Raw genomic sequence first — 17,970 nt, 5'->3', positions numbered from 1 at the left:
ATTATTGATTGGCAATAAGTTTAAGCTGTTGGAACTAATTGAAATGAAAGTGAACTGAACTGCATTTGTTCCATGTATGCGACGCGTATTGAATTCCTTTCTTCCTGACTGTTAGTACCTGCAGGACTTTAAATGTCCATTGAGCCAAGAGGCTGTGGATTGTCTGCTGGGACTGGCTCTACGATGATGAGTACAGAGACAATGGTATGTGCTGCAGGGCTGTATGTGTCTTATCTTTGTTGACTCTGTGGTCATATAGTGAGTGTGTCCCCTTTGATTAGGAAAAAGAATGGACTCTTCACAGATGGATGCTTGTTTAGTTTTTTGTATGAAAATGTATTATTTCATGGACGTAGAGGTGATATTTTTCTATTATTATTTGTCCTGCCTGGAGATTCAATCTCCAATGTAAAAAGTCACGTGTAGACAGTCGTGTGCACATTTGTGTTGCATGTCAGCATACCTGGTTGTGGTAATTGTAAAGATGGCCAGTAGAGGTCTCTGTTGTAAAACAATTATATCCTGCTGTTGCAAACCCAGAAGTGCACCTTCAGGAAGACTGTTTCCTTCTAGTGTTTTTTAAAGTTGGGTCATTGTTGTCTTGGATGCCTCTTGCAATGTGTAAATGTAAATCATATGACACAACTTGTTATATTTGCAGTGAAGCATGCAGCCTTCCTCACTAGTTGGACCTGTGATAGTTGTTTTATTTACTGTGTTTTTATGTGTGTCTGTCTGTCTGTCTGTCTGTCTGTCTGTCTGTGTAATGTATCTATTCTTTATTGTTTTGGCGTGTTTAAATATTGGGCCTCTATCTTATGATTTGTGTGTGAATCATGTTGTGATCTTTCATCTTGATCCAGGAGACTGAATTCAGAGGCCATCTCTAATGCCAGATTGCCAGCCAGGCTAAAGAGGTACAGAGCTATGTCACATTGGACTTATTCACACAAACTGCAACCTTAAAGTTACGTAGACATTCACCTGTGAGGCTCTGTGAGAAGGCAAATGTCCCGGCTCAGTAGGACCTGACATGAAGCGGACTTGCCACCTCCAGCTCCCTTGGGTTAAGTCAATCTAATGTTTGATTCAGCCCAAACTGCTCAATATGAGAATGGGCCAGGTCATTGTCTGGCAAAGTCACGTTGAGCGAGTGGGTGTGTTGATGATGTTTCTATTGTCAAGGGGAGAGGAGCATCCCTTAGATTCAATCACTGAAAAACTGTTCATTCATTTGGCAGTTTGTATTAGCGTTTGAGTTGGAAATATTCAAAGATTCTAACTTACGTGATCATTGGCTCATAAGCAAAACATTGTTAAAACACAAACAACGCCTCTTTCATACCATAGTATATATTGTAGACAACCTAGTATTCATTACAGACACTCCCTGCCCACTCATCTGTACATATTGACCAATGTTATTTGTCCAGCTTGGAAATTGGGTTCTAGCTTGTTCAATGGTAGGAAAGAGGAGTTTTAACATTTAATGTTACTTCATTTAATGAAGTTCGATCGCTTTACCATAGTTAGTAGTCTTCGTGTATTTATTTTTATGAACGAAATGTACATCTCCTTCTGTATTCCCGTATCCCCCATTTGCACGCTTACTATAAACATTTGAGCGTGTGAAATACACGTACAATTTCAATGACGGTTTGATTGATCTGTATTTACATAGTCCGGTTTGTTGTTCATTGGTGCATCAATGGGAGTCAATGCGTGTCAAACAGTTCAATTCATATGCATATTTCACATTTTATCTGTCATGTTCTGTGGAAGGAAATTCATTTTAAAAAAGTTCACATTTCATCTTTGCATGTCTTCCTCATGCTGTTAACCACTTAAACCCTAGGGCCTATATGCTAGGTTGACTGGGGTCCCCCAGGGGTCTATACTGTATTTGGCCCCCTCCTTTTTTCCAACTGCACCTAATCTCTTTGCCGAATGTTTGCCTATTATGACATGCCCAGTAGAGGGAGGCCAGGGTTCATGTGGTTAAATGGGAGGTGTTAACGCAGGCGTCTACCCAGTCACCACCCCCTCGTCGAACCAAACATATTATTTACATGGACAGTCTCCTGTTGTGTGCCACATGTGTGAAAGGACAACACCGGGTGGACAATGTCCCGACCTGATTCCCTGGACAATGGTACATTGTCCAGAGTTCATGTATGAAAGAGACTACACAGTGAATATGATGTTCATCTCATATATTTATCCCTATTCCTTATCTATACTTTCTCATCTTTCCTTTTGTCTCCTCTCTTACACTATTATTTGACACTGGAGGTCATTGTAGTGTGTGTGTGTGTGTGTGTGTGTGTTCACTCACTGACGGCAAAGAAAACCATGCAAGGCACCAACCTGCTCATCGGCAGCAGTTAGGGGGCCAGTGTCTATAATACATGACAAATGTGTGCGTATGAATGCGTGAATGAATATTTCTCATTAACACCTCCTTACCCGCTCTCCACCCAACCCCATCCCATCAGATGCGACTCTGAACGAGGCGGCTCAGATCCTGCGTCTGCTGCATATCATCGAGGAGTTGCGTGATCATCAGACCAGGAGCAACGAGGCCATAGTAGCCGTTCAGGCCATCATTGCCGTACCGAAGACAGACCACCGGCTGGGCAAGGTCGGCAGATGAGAAGAGAAGAGGTCATATGGAGCGGAGGTAGGAAGTTCGAAGACAAGAAATAAAAACAAATTTAAAAATATGTTTTGATTTCAAGATAGTCAATCGCGGGTCGGAATTAAGCACATAAACCCTAGCTTAACCCTATTTTGGCATGAACATTTGGTGAAAATAGCAGATCTGCACGTTGTGAGCTTATAAATAGGCTATTTTCAGCCAAGAGACTTGGTGTAGAGGGGAAAAAGGAGTGGACCTAGTATCGAGCCCTGGGGGGGGGGGGGGGGGCTAAAATGGGACAGGGGTGCTAAACTAGACCTGATGCTTTGTTAATCCCCGGCCAACTCAATTTCTGTAGATAAGAGGGGAGAGATGACAGATGAAATGGGGAAGCCAAAAATCAAGATTATGGTCTGCGGCCACTAGCTCAGATTCCAGGGGAGGGTCGCACTGACAAGGCAAGCAACTGAGTATTAAAGAAAAGACAATTGTTTTATGTCTTCTTATATTTTCTATATTATCTTAAATGTTATTGTGATACATGTGTTTTATACAATGGGAGGGAGGGGAGTTTGTTGCAGATTCTCAGTGGATAGTATCACGTAGCCAGGTGATAGGAGAGCCTACTGAAAAGTGGAAACGTCTGAGGAAATCTAAATTCTATGTAGGAGCTAAAACAGGCTGAACAGGTTGTAAACTAATCCTTATACTCATGGAACATTGTAAAAATGTTTAAGAAACGTTTAAAACATGTTGACAAAAGAGGGACACCAGGGTGATTAATGTGTTCCTAGCAGTGGACTCTGTATGCCTTTCAGTGTGTAGTCATACCACTGCAGGTGCGATAGTGCCTTTGCGTGGCTTTTTTTATGTGCTGTACTCAAAATCTCATGGCAGTTTGACCACAGTTTAGTTTAGCAGTATGCTGGATATTCTTAAAGACATCAAATTACTACGGATAACAGATAAACTGAAAGGCATGTCCCCTGGCGTCGTTGGTCTTAAAAACCTAGTTCACATTGAAGTCAACACATGGAAATAACCATGGACATACAAACAAAATACAAACCATGTAAGAAGCACTTTGTGCGTAATTAACAAAGCAAACGAAACAACACCCCCTGACCTTTGACCCACAATAGCAAGCAAAACCTCCCAAGAAAAACCTTTGACAGGAAAGGAAAATGAATGAACCTTGAGATGGATGCCAAAAGACCCCTTTCCAGGATGTAAAGGTGCAATGATGGCCCAAATATGCTGAATGGCCAAAACAAACAAAATAGCAAACATATTAATAATTATACACAATAGTATAACACAATTCATGCTGTGATAGAGACGTCTATTATCCAAAATGTTATTTCAGTTTATGCTGTATGAGAGTAACTTGTTATGGAAAAATCGTTTTTGGAAATCCACTTTGAATAAATGCCAAGCACATGTTTTGTTGCACAGCTCACTGCAGACTTAACCTCATTCATCAGCAGTGGCTGTGTTGCTCAAAATGTTGCTCAACCTAAGCTCAGCCTAGCCAATATTCTCTACTTACCACTTACCAGGTATATGGAACAGAAACCTGAATGTTAGGCTTCCTGCTCCTGAGAGTGCTGATGGAACATATGTCTACTGCTAAAAGGTTTTAGGTTGGTATGCTGGACAAGACTGTACAAGCTGTAGTTACACTAGTACACAGTGTATTTTGTAGGTAGATCACTGGCACTTGCCACAATGACTGTCCCAGGGGGATTTTAACAAAACAACATATCTTACAAATTCCCATTAGTGATGAAAAAAATAAACAGTTTTCCTTTTCCGCAAATAATGTGTGTTAACGGTGTATGTCTGTAGGAGGCGAGCCGTGTAGAAGAGGGTCTGGTCTGTGTTTCTGTTTGTCTGTCTGTCTGGGGCAAATTTTACCCAAACAAATTACAGATTTTTTGTATTATTGTGTCCGCCAGGCCAGGGCGGCCGAATGCCGGAAACTATGTTTTCACTCCTGTCCCTCTGTCCGTCTGTGTTTCCATCCATGTGTCTGGGAACAGCTAATCTCTGGCACAGTAGGACCGATCGGTGTGAAGTGTTGCATGCACACTCCCAATAGGCCAAGGAAGAAACTCTGCCCCAAATGTGTCAAATCAGCCTCATGGTGGTGATATAACAGGCTAGTCCCACTGGTCCCAAGTGGACCTCCACGCTGGCTCCCGAGATAGGCACTCCCGAGATAGGCTCTCTTGAGTTAGCATAGGTAGTGAGGACAGTCCCTAGCGGTGGTGGTTTTAAGACCTCCACATGTTGCAAGACTGTGTCATATACATATGTATGTATGCTGGCCCCAAATGGACCTCCTGGCGGGTCTGGCTGGCTCCTATGCCCGAGATAGGCACTCGTGAGTGGGCATAGGCGTTCGTGAGGAGGGTCGGCCCCCCCCCATAGTGGTGGTTGTAAGACCTCCACGTGGTGGTGCATGACTGTGTGTCAGGCAGACAAGGGTGTATGTCGGACTGGCTCACAGGAGAGTCGGTGGTGGCTGACCATTAATATTCCCAGGGGCCCCCAGTGACTTATCATTATGGCTCAGAGCATCCTCTCCCCTCTCCTCTCCTCTTAGTCTCAGGAATAAGGAGATGTTTGTGACAAGCACATCTGCACCTTATCCACGTCACACTCCTCCACCACCCCTGCCTTTTTTTGAGTGTAGCGTTGTGAGCTTGTACATCGGCTATTTTCACAATGTTTGCCTCTTTCTTACCTAATATTTGAGAGAATATTGAGTCTTAAGAGTACTTCAATTGTAACTTTAGAAATGTGCAGATACCCTGTATACACTTATACTGTATGTTGGTTTGTTTACTGTTGAGTGAGAAAACAATGTTGCACATCAAGCTAACCATTGTATAGATTTGTATTATATACCGGGAGCAGTATGGGTTAGCGCCCCAGGCTGTGTCTTCCGTGAGGAAGAAACCCAACAAACCCACGGTGAGGCCTTTAGGAGGGCCATTCCAGCAAACCGCAAGTGGAGCTAATACCATTAGACGGCCCAATCTAGTGGTATCGACCCAAGGAACCATCACGCCAGAAGGAAATGTTTGGATCGGGGCGGTGCACCGGATCTGGCGCAGCGCTCAGGTCCTGGACCTGGTGAGACGAAGGAGGAGCCCGGCTAGGAGACAACCCACATAGCCTAGTCCCTCCACATGCCAGAGCCTCCCCGTGTTCAGGCAGAGTACTTCCGGAGAAGCGGACTGAGTGGCCCTGTCTCTCCCTATAGGACTGACCGTGGGTAGCTACCTGGGATGTAAGTTGGGGCTTGATCAACCCCGGCTGGGTCACCTGGCCGAGGGTGTATGTTGCGAGACCCGAAACACCCTATGACCCCAGGCTACAACACTGATGATACATCCCAGGTGCATCCATGTGATGTATTCTTTATAGCCAGTCTATCACATTGGCAGCCATGTTTTTACAAATGTCACAGTACCACCCAGTAATAATTAATTTATTCCTTATTGGTATCAAAATAAATCTTGAAAGCTTCAACAGAATGTGAATTACATATGATATATCTACTGTTGATGAATTCACCAATCCTGGGCATTATGGCATGTAGAAAAGGGAGAAATGTCAAATTACATGGTTAAATATGATTATAACCAATTGCTTTAATTTATAATTGTACTTAAAATCACTTGACTATAATTTATATATGCTAATTGGATTCCTAGATCACCAAAACATGGGGTTAGGCACCAAAATTACTTGTGTAGGGCAAATCATGAAGGAGTAATGGTCTTTTAAGGAACTGCGGCGGCCATCTTGGAAATTTGACATTTCTAATGATCAGATTTTAGTAAACTTTTGATATGTTATTAAGTACACCTGATACTACAATAAACCATTGAGAAACCTATTGTTCTAATAATTTTTGGGTCAAACCATATTTGCACCCACCTATAATGTTTTATTTCCAGAGAAGGGGTATGTCTAAAGAAGTCTCATTTGCAATAAAACTGTACTAGATCTCTCCACACAACCACTGGTTATTGTTTAATAGCATCTTAGGATATGCAGTAACAGCTTATTTGACATAAATGTATGTTTTTTTTCTAAATGAGGGAAAGTAGAGGAGTCCTCACTACAAAAGTACAATTTCCGCCTAAACTAAAGGTATGTTTAAAGGACTATATTTCAGTATTTCTTTATGTAAATTACATTCTGACTCTTTGGTGATGTAGGGTAGACACCTGGTTCATACCTCAGCAAATTTGATGAAGATAAGAGTGAGCATTCTCAAGTTATAGCATTTTTGGTCACCTTTGCCCTATTCGGATTTGCCTTTTTTAGAGATTGGGGTAGTTCTAAAGAATAGCCCAAAAAACTAATTTTGCCCCAAAATAAAATTTCACAACAATCCATTTCATTAATGGGAGACCCTAAAGATAAGAAAAAACATGGTTGTGTTTTGTTCTAACTCGGGTGGGGGTATCTCAAAAACTAAAGGCTTTTTTGAGGACTTGCTACAGGACTATCTGACCTGTGGCGTTGGGGTCCACAGCAGGGGACTTTGAACATGAGAGTCACATGAAAGAGACTTGAGAGTGTTGATTGATTAGGTCAGATGAGGAGCTGGGGTACAGTGGCTACTGTTTAAGAACAGTGCTGTCAGACAAGTCACATGATTAATGAACAGAAGGTTACACCCACATGGGCAGACCAAACCCATATAAATAGAGTGGATGCTCACTGAACGGGACAAAGTGGTCTGCAAGCATCAGTGTTACTAGTTACCAGGGTGTTATTGCTGCGTTTGTCATTTTCCATTGAGAGCTCCGAGAGACTGAAGGTAAGAATTGAGTGTGTGTTTACACGACGATAAATGTATATATTTCCGATATGTTTTATAGTTGTATGTGTATATTTCATGTCAGTAATTTGTCGTTGTGTTGTTGTTTATTTTTCCTTTTCTAGGTTTATAACCTATTGATTCTGGTAGTAGCTTGGTGTGGCTACTGGCCTAAAAGTGTGTTTATATTGTAATGTTAGTATACAAAAAACATCAAAGACACGGGTCTGAGTTGTGTCCTCTAACTCGTTTGCTCTAATACCATTTACAAGGAGAGATCTCTAATTATTTGCATTGCTTGTGTGACTGGCTAGATAATTGTACAATTATAATTGACAATATTTGATGTTTTCACTGAATAAAGTTTGTAGGTATAAATGAAGAGCATTATAATAATAATACATTAAAAAAAATCATTTCATGTTTTCACTTTTATTTTCAGTGTGTAGAAATGGCGTCCGCCAGCAGTCTCCATTCTGAAGAGCAGTTCCTGTGTTGTATCTGTCTGGATGTGTTCACTGATCCAATCACCACTCCATGTGGACACAACTACTGTAAAACCTGTATCACACAGCATTGGGACAGTAGTGATGTGTGTAAGTGTCCACTATGTCAAGAAATCTTCTATAGGAGACCACGATGCTCTGTTAATAAAGTCCTCTCAGAGATGGCTGATCAGTTCAGGAAGTCAAAGGAGCTCAAACAGCTGAGGAGGATCCAGCAATATGCTGTGGATGTAACTCTGGACCCTGATACAGCACCTCCCTATCTCATCCTGTCTGAGGGTGGAAAACAAGTGAGTCATGGAGACATACACAAGGATCTCCCAAATAACACAGAGAGATTCTCTTCCACTCCCTGTGTCTTAGGAAAACAAAGCTTCTCCTCAGGACGGTTTTACTATGAGGTTCAGGTTAAAGGGAAGACTGCCTGGAGTCTAGGAGTGGCCAGAGAGTCCATCAACAGGAAGGTACCAATCTCACTGCACCCCAACAATGGTTACTGGGCTATAGGGTTGAGGAATGGAAATGAGTATGCGACTGATGTCCTCCTCCCTGTGAGAGAGAAGCTCCAGACAGTGGGAGTGTTTGTGGATTATGAGGAGGGTCTGGTCTCCTTTTATGATGTGAAGACCAGCGTTCATCTCTACACTTTCACTGGCTGCACCTTCACTGAGAAACTCTATCCATACTTCAGTCCCTTTCTTAATGATAATGGTAAAAACTCTGCTCCTCTGATCATCTCTCCTGTCAATCACATAGATTTGTCACGGTCTGCCCCCCCACAGACCGTGTCTCCACCTCGGCCACTCCCACATTCCATTCCATCTCTCAGTTCCTGTTACACACCTGTCCCCACTCCCTCATCAGCGCTGCTGTGCCCTGCCCTTTACCAACCTGTGAACACTTCTCCAATCAACCTTCTCCCTATAAAATTGGACTCTTTGCACTCACTCATTGTCAGTTCATACCTTCATATTCTGTGTTGGAGCTCTTGCCTTGTATTTAGTTTCCACTGGACTTTTGGACTCTGTGTCCTGCCTTGAAGCTTCTGGTAATTTGCTCGTACCTATTGTTGCATTTTTGGTCTGCTTTACTTCTGCCTGTTTTCACCTGATAGTTATTTGATCTCTTATCTTAATTATCATAATGTGTCTAGGGTCCCTTAACCTGGTTAAAATGTCCTATTAATTATGGTCTCATATGGGCCTGTCATACAGTCATGTTAAATGTACTCTCTACTCGCGGTCTCTGTGTCTATGCCAGCCAAGGTCAAACTAGCTGCAGGCTGTCTCTGTGGCTATCTGTATGTTTTGAGAACACCATATCGGTGTTCTTTTCCACACTAATCCTTTCTACAGCTGTCTTACACCCATGTCACCAAGCCATCTCTGACCAGTGACCTGGTCAGCCTATGTCAAACGTGTTGACCCAGACATGGGGACGCTGTTGTCCAGAGATAAACTGTCACACCATCATTACCATCTTCATCATCTACCATCATCATCAGACGACGACGTAACCATCGCTCTCATCCAATCCGAGAAGTCCACCTTCGCCCGGAACCTCATCTATGTCACATCCTATGATGTCATATGTTTATGTTACTGGACAATGTTAAAAGCTAGTGCTCTCTGTTACCCGACAGAGAGATGCCGACCGATGATGCGGAACCATACCTGTGATACTGTAACCTTCTATGTTCTCTCTGATCTGAATACAAAGATGTTTCTTTGCACCCTTGGCTGCCTGGTCTGAGTTTGGTTTCTTCCTTATTGTCTCGTTATACAAGTATGTGGTACTTTGTGTGGGTCATAAGGTGAAATCAACTCCATCATCACCAGTTGTAGCTTGCCATTCTCTGCTTTTGTTGCATTTTTGGTCTGCTTTACTTCTGCCTGTTTTCACCAGTTGTAGCTTGCCATTCTCTGCTTTATTTAATAAACCCTTTGCTTGAACACTATTCTGCTGGTTGTGACTCTGCATTTGGGTTCAGCACATTCTGCTACCGTGACAGTATGAACTGACCATAAAGATGAACCCAGCAGAGCTACAGCTTTTTAACAGAAAAGTGGTTGATTTTGAACATGTGGTGGCTCATACTAATAAAACTTAAAACAATAACACTTATTGGTGATATGTTCTTATAATGGAGTATATGAAAGTAAATACTCAAGTATTCAAAGGTAGAACTTAAAATATACATTTTATTCTTAATATCAATGTATTGGTGTATTATAGAATTTAGAACGTAAAATAATGGGTCCCATGAGTCCCTTCCTAGAAAAGTAATGGAGTCAAAAGTTTGACAAAGTGAATGGAAGTCATGTGGTTTAATAAACAACAACCAAACTTTAAGGACCTTGAAGACCTTTTTAATAATGCAAGCAAATAAATAAGACTATTATTGTGTCAAAAGTGATCAACAAACTATTCAATAAAAACTGGTCAAACATTGGCCAAATTGTGAAATATTACCTGAAAAAGAGGCAAACATTGTGAAAATAGCTGATCTAATGCGAGGCGTTGTGAGCATGTAGATCAGATATTTTCACAATATTTATCTGCGGAACTGAGTCAAACTAAATGTAATGTCAATTCCAATAGCTTGTCAGGGTGGGGGTCCCCAGTTCAAATATATATATCTTTTTTGGGGGGGGTCGTGGCCTGAAAAGGTTGAGAACTACTTATTACATTACAACTTATGTTCATATAATTGGTCCTCACTCATGCTCATTATAAGACGCTTCTATTTTCACTATTTGTGACATGATCCAAGGGACGTTCAAAGTGGCTAAGGTCCTTGTAATAAGCATTAACTAATAGGTTATAGTGTCCTTATATGGTGAAGTATGTGAAGTATTGTGAACAGAAACATGTGGGTGTGTCAGTGTGCAATATTCTTACACATAATGTGCAAGTTTGATTAATAAACACACTGGTTTCACTGTTTCCATTGAACATGAAGTGTGTCAATACTCTGTTAAGAAGTATGATAACAGAGGAAAAATAACATTTGTATTCTTTACTTCTCAACCTACATACAGGGTGTAGCCCTAGTAGGCTACTGCAGGTGTAATGCAATCTTACAACACGCCACAATGTGTTGTGAGCTTGTAGATATGCTATTTTCAATAAATATTGGAGAAAAAAAGTAAATGTAACACAAATCTTATATGGGGTCCCTGGCACACAATGTTTTCAGATGAGGTTCTGTGGACAAATACATATTAATAAGCTGGGCAATTGACATGACAAAACAACGTTAGGAAGCAAGCCCAAATAAGCAACTACTTTAGAAACAAGTCCAATAAACACACAACCACCAATATTTAGAAGTGACTTTACAGAAAAACAAGCCCAAAGTCGTTTACAATAAGCAGACATGGCAACGCTGGTAAACAGGAACCCCTTTGAAATGGGGCTTAATTCCCAAATTCTGGTCATAAAAAAACAAAAACAAACAAACAAACACATTAGAATAAAAAAATCAAAGTTGATCTACAAGCTCACATCATGTCGCGATATGGTGCATTGTGAGTTTGTAAACCAGCTTTTAATGTATTAGCACATTGGCATAGACACTATGGCAAATTAAAACAATTATATAGATCCACAAATCTCCATATACAGTATAGATCCCTGAAGTCATCAATATGACATCATAGTACTGACATAACACACTGGCCTTAGTACATTACTAAGGCCAGTGTGTTATGTCAGTACTATGATGTCATATTGATGAAATTCAAATAATGCAAAAAACGAAAACGACAACATTACTAATGTTGTCGTTTTCGTTTTTTGCATTATTTGAATTTCCAGCACTTAGAATTATTTATGAAGTTATTTAAGTTATAAATGATCTGTTTGTAGCTCAGTATCACGATTGTATGCATTTGGTAGCTATGGAGTGAATTTGTTCACGGATTCTGTTTCTAAATTGTTCTAAAATGAAGCAATGCTGCACACATGCATGTTTTTAACGTTGTTTTCAAGTAGTTACGAGTTATGACGCTTCAGTGACGACGTCACGCTTACGTCAGTTACGACGCGACGTAAACGTACGAAAATGTTGGCCGTGCTGTTGCTGCTAACGAAGTGCTGTGATTGGCTAGAGGAGAACGAAGTGCTGTGATTGGCTAGAGGAGCGGTAAACAACCTGGCGCGCGCTGTAGATGGCACTGGTTCTACACATTCGAAACGTTGCCTCCGCCAATCACAGTTCGAGGCCGTTGGGTTGCCACCGCTATTAAAACACCTGACGAGACGCCAGCGTTTCAGAGCTTTGAGAACAGAGACACGGAGCATCATCCGAGAGAATCAGCAGAGAGAGATCAACGAACTTAACAGAGTCAACGCAGGACGTTTATCAGCTGAAGACGAGGAGAACGGAACGAAGCTAGACTAGAGATGGATCTCATCTGCAATATAGCAACTTGGCTTGCGATCACCGAGTCCCTTGACCGTTCTGAACGTAAGTGATGTTGAATTATTATATATGCAATGGAAATGTTATTCATGTAGATTTGGTAACTGTGCGATTTAGGCCAGTAACGTGTATGGACCAGAGCTACTAGTAATGCTAGTTCATGGATTATTTTTCTACCGTTGGCACGAAAGCACACATTATTCCTGCAAACGTGTTGATAATTTTTTTGTAATATTTGCTCCAGTGAACTGTAAGCAGTTACAAACTAATGTTATGATTTGAATGAGAAACTGTTGGTCGCCATTAGCCTACTGCAGGACAATGAGTCACAGCTAATCACAACTCTAGGGTTCGTTAAATGTAGCTACTTTTAAATCATAACAATCAAAAGTGCCTTCTAAATAATATGTAGCCCATTTGGCCACGGACCCCATCTGAAAATATTTCGTGCCAGGGAGTCCAGGCCAGGGACCCCCTTACAAGATCTGTGTTGTTGAAATGTTTTTCAAGATTCTTTGAAAATAGCAGATCTACAAGCTCACAACTTGTGTGACTTTAGATCGGCTATTTTCAAATAGCTGATGGTTAAACTGATTTTGATGCTATATTAATAATTAATAATTAATAAAAGTAATTTTGCTGGGGACCCCCTGCAACCACCTCAAGGACCCCTGGAGGTCCCATGACCCCACGTTGAGAACCATTGACTTAAAGATACAACTTATCGCATTGCATTAATTCTGAGTTCTAGCAAGTGACCCATGGATAATTTCCTGTATATAGTGTTTTTATCCATCCATTTAGTCAAGAATCTTGGTTGGCAAAAGTGTAGATCCCATAGATCTCCAATAGTCCAATAGTTTGAGCCAAATTTGAATTAGGATGTCCAACTCGATGTTTCTTTTGAAGGCGTAAAAACATGTTATTTTGTATTCGTATATAACCTTTATTGATTATGATTTACAACCTTCTGTCAGTATGTCTCTCTTTCTGTTAAGTTTCTCTTAACTACAATATTGTCTTTGTTATAGTTGTGGTGTGGACTTTGCTTAACTCTCACTCACTAACTCTCTGTGTGGCTGTGTTTCCCCCTAGTCGCTAAGGAAGGAGCCAGAGGGATGAACAGTAGGAAACCCCTGTACAACAGGAGAGGACCTGCAGAATCCAAGGCCTCCTCCGTCCTCCTGCCCAACACCAGAGCCATGCTCCAGAGGATGTACAGCAGAGGACCAGCCCCCTCCACCACCTCCTCCATGCAGTCCAACAGGAGACGACCCACACGCCACACCACCGCCTCCTCTCCCGTGCTCACCAACCCCAAATCAGGTAAGGAGAACTTGCACATTAGAGCCCATTTTCTCAACCCCAATGTATGACATAGTAATTCATGATATAAAATACAAATGTGTTATAATAGTGTTGGTCTACTCTGCATTGATTCTGAGTGTGCAATCCATCTCTCTCAATTTTGCAATTAGAGTCCAACCGACTTTTGGGTCAGAAACCAATTTGAGGACATTTAACTTATAAACAAAAATAATAATACGGATAAACATTTTGAAAAATAAACACATTGAACTTTTTTATTTAACCAAAGGTTTCACCTATAATAATTCCACGCCCAAAGTAGTGACGCCAGGATAGAAGTGGTTTATAACTGGGTTCGGCTGCATATTTTGCTAAAGCCAGTGTCATCAAAAAAGTCAAATAATGGTTGGTCGGGCTCTATATGCAATCTACTGTAGTGTGAGTTTAACCATTGCAATCCTGTAGAAGAGATAAATAAACTAAATAAAGTTTTCAGACAGTCATGATACCTGTTTCAATTTGCAGTCCTGAAGAAAAGTGTAACTCCAGAGGAACTACAGCAACCAGCAGGACCCTACAGGAAGAAAATGTTAAGAGTACGTACCCACAATAATTCACTTGCAACTCTGAACTCACAATTCATCAAGCTCTGCTCAAGAGATATACCCCCTCCATGCACGCACACACACACACACACACACACACACACACACACACACACACACACACACACACACACACACACACACACACACACACACACACACACACACACACACACACACACACACACACACACACAGTGGCTGGGGGTTCGTTGTTCGAGGGACTGGACCATGTCACGTCCAGGCTGTGGAGCCCCATGGACCTGCTGCGGTTGCTGGGATGAAGGTAGGAATCATGGAAAATGGTGTTGAATGTTGTAATGTCATACTTTTTGGTAGCCATTATCCCCAAAAGATCCTGCTTTGTTGCATTAGCCTGGTACTGTAGGACGTTAAAATGACTTCTCTCTCGGGTGGATCAAGACTGAAGCAAGTAAATGTAAAAAGGAGCACTTCTACAAAGGCTTACATAAGTAAATGGCTATAAGCCTTCATGACTTTGGAGTATCATTCTCAGAATATAGTGAAAAGTGGGTCAAATCATTTAATTTCAAGTCATTTTGTGTTTTTCTCTCCCTCTCTCTCTCCATCATACCCCTTCCTCTCCCTCTGTATCTGTCCCACTCCCAGGTGTGTCAGCTTGTAGTTGCCATCAATAACCAGAGCGTTCTGGAAATGGACTACAAGGCCATCAACCACCTCATCTTGACTGGCCCCAGGAAGATGCAGATGGAAGTCATGGAGGTTACTGAAAAGTATTTTCAGGTAGGTGACACATTTTAAGCCAATCAGGAGAAAGCACTGAAAATGCATTTTCTGTTTAATAAAGAGCTGGAGAGACATGGGAGACTCCTTTTACTGAACAAACACTCTATAGCAATGATTACTATCAGAATATAGAGCTATGTAACACTTTTAACAGTAAATCACTTACCCTACCTTTAAGTATGTTCTACTCATATGTAAGAATCTTTTACACATTTTTTACATTTTGGAAAAGATTGCCAATTTCACACCTAACCGAGATGCCCTCCTTGTTGCCCATCTATCCTGCTACCCTCCAGCCTACTTCATAATAAAATGAAGCCGTTGACAAGTGAAGAATTATTTTCTCATATATTTTATTATGGAGTTGCAGTTCCTGCAGCATAACAATTTTAGAACAAAGTTTTATCTTTTGACCATCATGGTATCAATTAAAGGTAGGGTAAGTGATTTTCTTTAGTTAAAATAAGTGTCAAATAGCTCTATATTCTGATAGTACTGATTTCTATAGGGTGTTTGTTCAGTAACAGATGTCTCTCCAGCTCTTTATTTAACAGAAAATGCATGTTCAGGTCGGGATACCAATTTTATCCTATCAGGATAGAGAACTCGGACAGGATACAGATTAAACAAGTGCAATTGGAAATGATGACAAAGAAATGAGCAGACAAAATTGGAACTGGAACACTATAAAAAATTAAGCTGATCAATGCAACCAAATTGTTCCGCTTGTGCATGGGGCACACAGGTATTTGCGGGCCATTTGCCCCAGTGCTGGAAAACGGTGGTAAAATGGTGATATTCCTGCCAATATTTGAGTGCAGCATCATTTATGGGAATGGGGGCCTCTGCAAAGAAACTATCCAGCTGCTCTGCCACCCTCGTCCTTAAAGAATAAAGAATAAAGAATAAAGAGGTTTTATTTGTCACTATCCATACAGGTAGGCTACAAGCAGTGCAATGCAAGTGTGGTCCACAATATAGCGCTAACAACAACATAATAACAACAATAATAGAGATTACAAAATATACCTTACCTTGGCATTTCTGGTCCCTTTTCCTGCAGAATCTCCTCAAACATGTCGTGCAGACTGGGTCGCTCCTGTTGTTCCTCCTCGTCTGTTCGTGCCCTCTTGCGCTGTGGGTGGTTGCTCGTCGCAGCACCCTCTCCATGCGTCTCATCCACGCGCGCCTCATCCACAGTGTCCACCAGTTGCGCGTCAAGTGCTGCTCGGGCTCGCAGTTTAACATCCTCGTCAAAGTATCGGTCCTTGTAGCGGGGGTCCACTAACATTGCAATTAAGAAAGTGGGATCAGACTCGTACTCACTGAACCGTTTAGACTCTAATAATGCCGTTTTTGTTGTTTTAACACCATGGTCTGTAGCAACAGCCTTGCTTAAAAGACGTATCAGCGCTCTCACCGAGGGGATCACGTCAGCAACCGACGCCTCTGATGCGCTGATATCTCTCGTCGGTTGTTCAAATGGGGAGAGAAGTGAGATTAAGTTTTCAATTAATCCCCAGTGTTGCGCAGTGAGGTTTGCGGGGAGGTCGTGGTCAACTGCGTATGCAGCGAGTGCATGCTTTTGCTCCAGAAGGCTGGCCATCATGAGATATGTACTGTTCCAGCGAGTGGGGACATCTTGCTGTAATCTTTTTGGTGTCGCCTGCACAGTCTGCAGGCGCGAGTAGGCAAGGGGTGAATGTTTGAAGTGGCCGACTATTTTTCGGCAACACACTTGAGACGCTAGGCTGGGTCAGAACGCCATCATGAACCACTAGTTGCAGAGAGTGCGCCATCATCCAAAACTAGTCAGATTACTGTCCTTCATAGCTTTCGCCATATTTCTGGCATTATCCCTCACGACAGCATGGACTTTGGTATTTTCCATGTTTCAAACATGTTCTCAAAAGCCTCTGAGATAGCATTTGCAGTGTGGGAGCCTGTGAACTCCTGGGAGTGTAACACTGCTTTGACCAGGTTAAACTCCTTGTCAACCCACTGTGCCGTGAGGCTAAGCATACTCATAAGGCTAACGTCTGAATTCCAAATATCAGTAGTAAAACTGATGGCAGGGATGTCACCAGCCAGAAGCTCGTGGATGAATTCGGGGAGACAAACTTCAGCAAATGTTTTGCGACAGGGCAGTGTGTAGCGGGGCTCCATATGCTCCACCAAGGCTCGAAACCCCACATCCCCCACAACAGAGAAAGGCTGGTCGTCTAATGCTATAAACTCCATAACTTTCTTATTTAGGTCTTTAGCTCTGGTACTATCCATTGCTTTATCAAATGCTGCTGCTATCGGCGGAGTTTTGTCTGTCTGCCTACTGGTGGATTTGTTGGCAGCCAGACGAGCCTGTACATCTCGCCGCTTCTGGTCAGCTTTCAGGAAGTCATTATATTCTTCAATGTGTCTACTTTTCAAATGAGCCTTCAGGTTTGAGGTGTTGAAATCCTTGGTGGTATTACCCCCTCTTGAAATGTCGTTAGAACAAGTCTTGCAAACTGCTAAACGGCGATCTTTCTCTGAGACGGTGAAGAAATCCCACACAGCAGACATCGTCTCTTTTTTTGTTTGTATGTAAAGTTTAAACATTAAGCGCATGTAGTACCTACTGCGCATGTGCAGTGGTTCTTTGGCGTGTGAGTGTAGTATTATACCACCACCTAGGGATCTAATCTGGAACTGCAGTTTGGTAGGCTGCAGAAAACACATCATATTGGAACACTATAAAAAATTAAGCTGATCAATGGGTACTTTCTCCTGATTGGCTGAAATTTTGTCACCTACACTATACCTGAAAATGTATTTTCTGTTTAATAAAGAGCTGAAGAGACAGTGAGACCCCTGTTACTGAACAAACACTAGTCTGT

General features: G+C 41.8%; 1 protein-coding gene across 1 annotated transcript in view; it reads right to left on the bottom strand.

The window, feature by feature from the left end:
• The window catches only part of LOC308084610 (alpha-N-acetylgalactosaminidase-like), a 443,273-nt gene that overhangs the window by 380,945 nt on the left and 44,358 nt on the right, over window positions 1-17,970 (bottom strand). The gene's annotated exons all lie outside the window — the stretch shown is intronic.

This window comes from Gymnoscopelus braueri, assembly GCF_963280865.1.
Source record: "Gymnoscopelus braueri genome assembly, chromosome: 4".
Taxonomy (NCBI): Eukaryota; Metazoa; Chordata; class Actinopteri; order Myctophiformes; family Myctophidae; genus Gymnoscopelus; species Gymnoscopelus braueri.
Note: the sequence above shows the minus strand (reverse complement) of the source record. Positions and strands in the feature narration are given on the sequence as shown.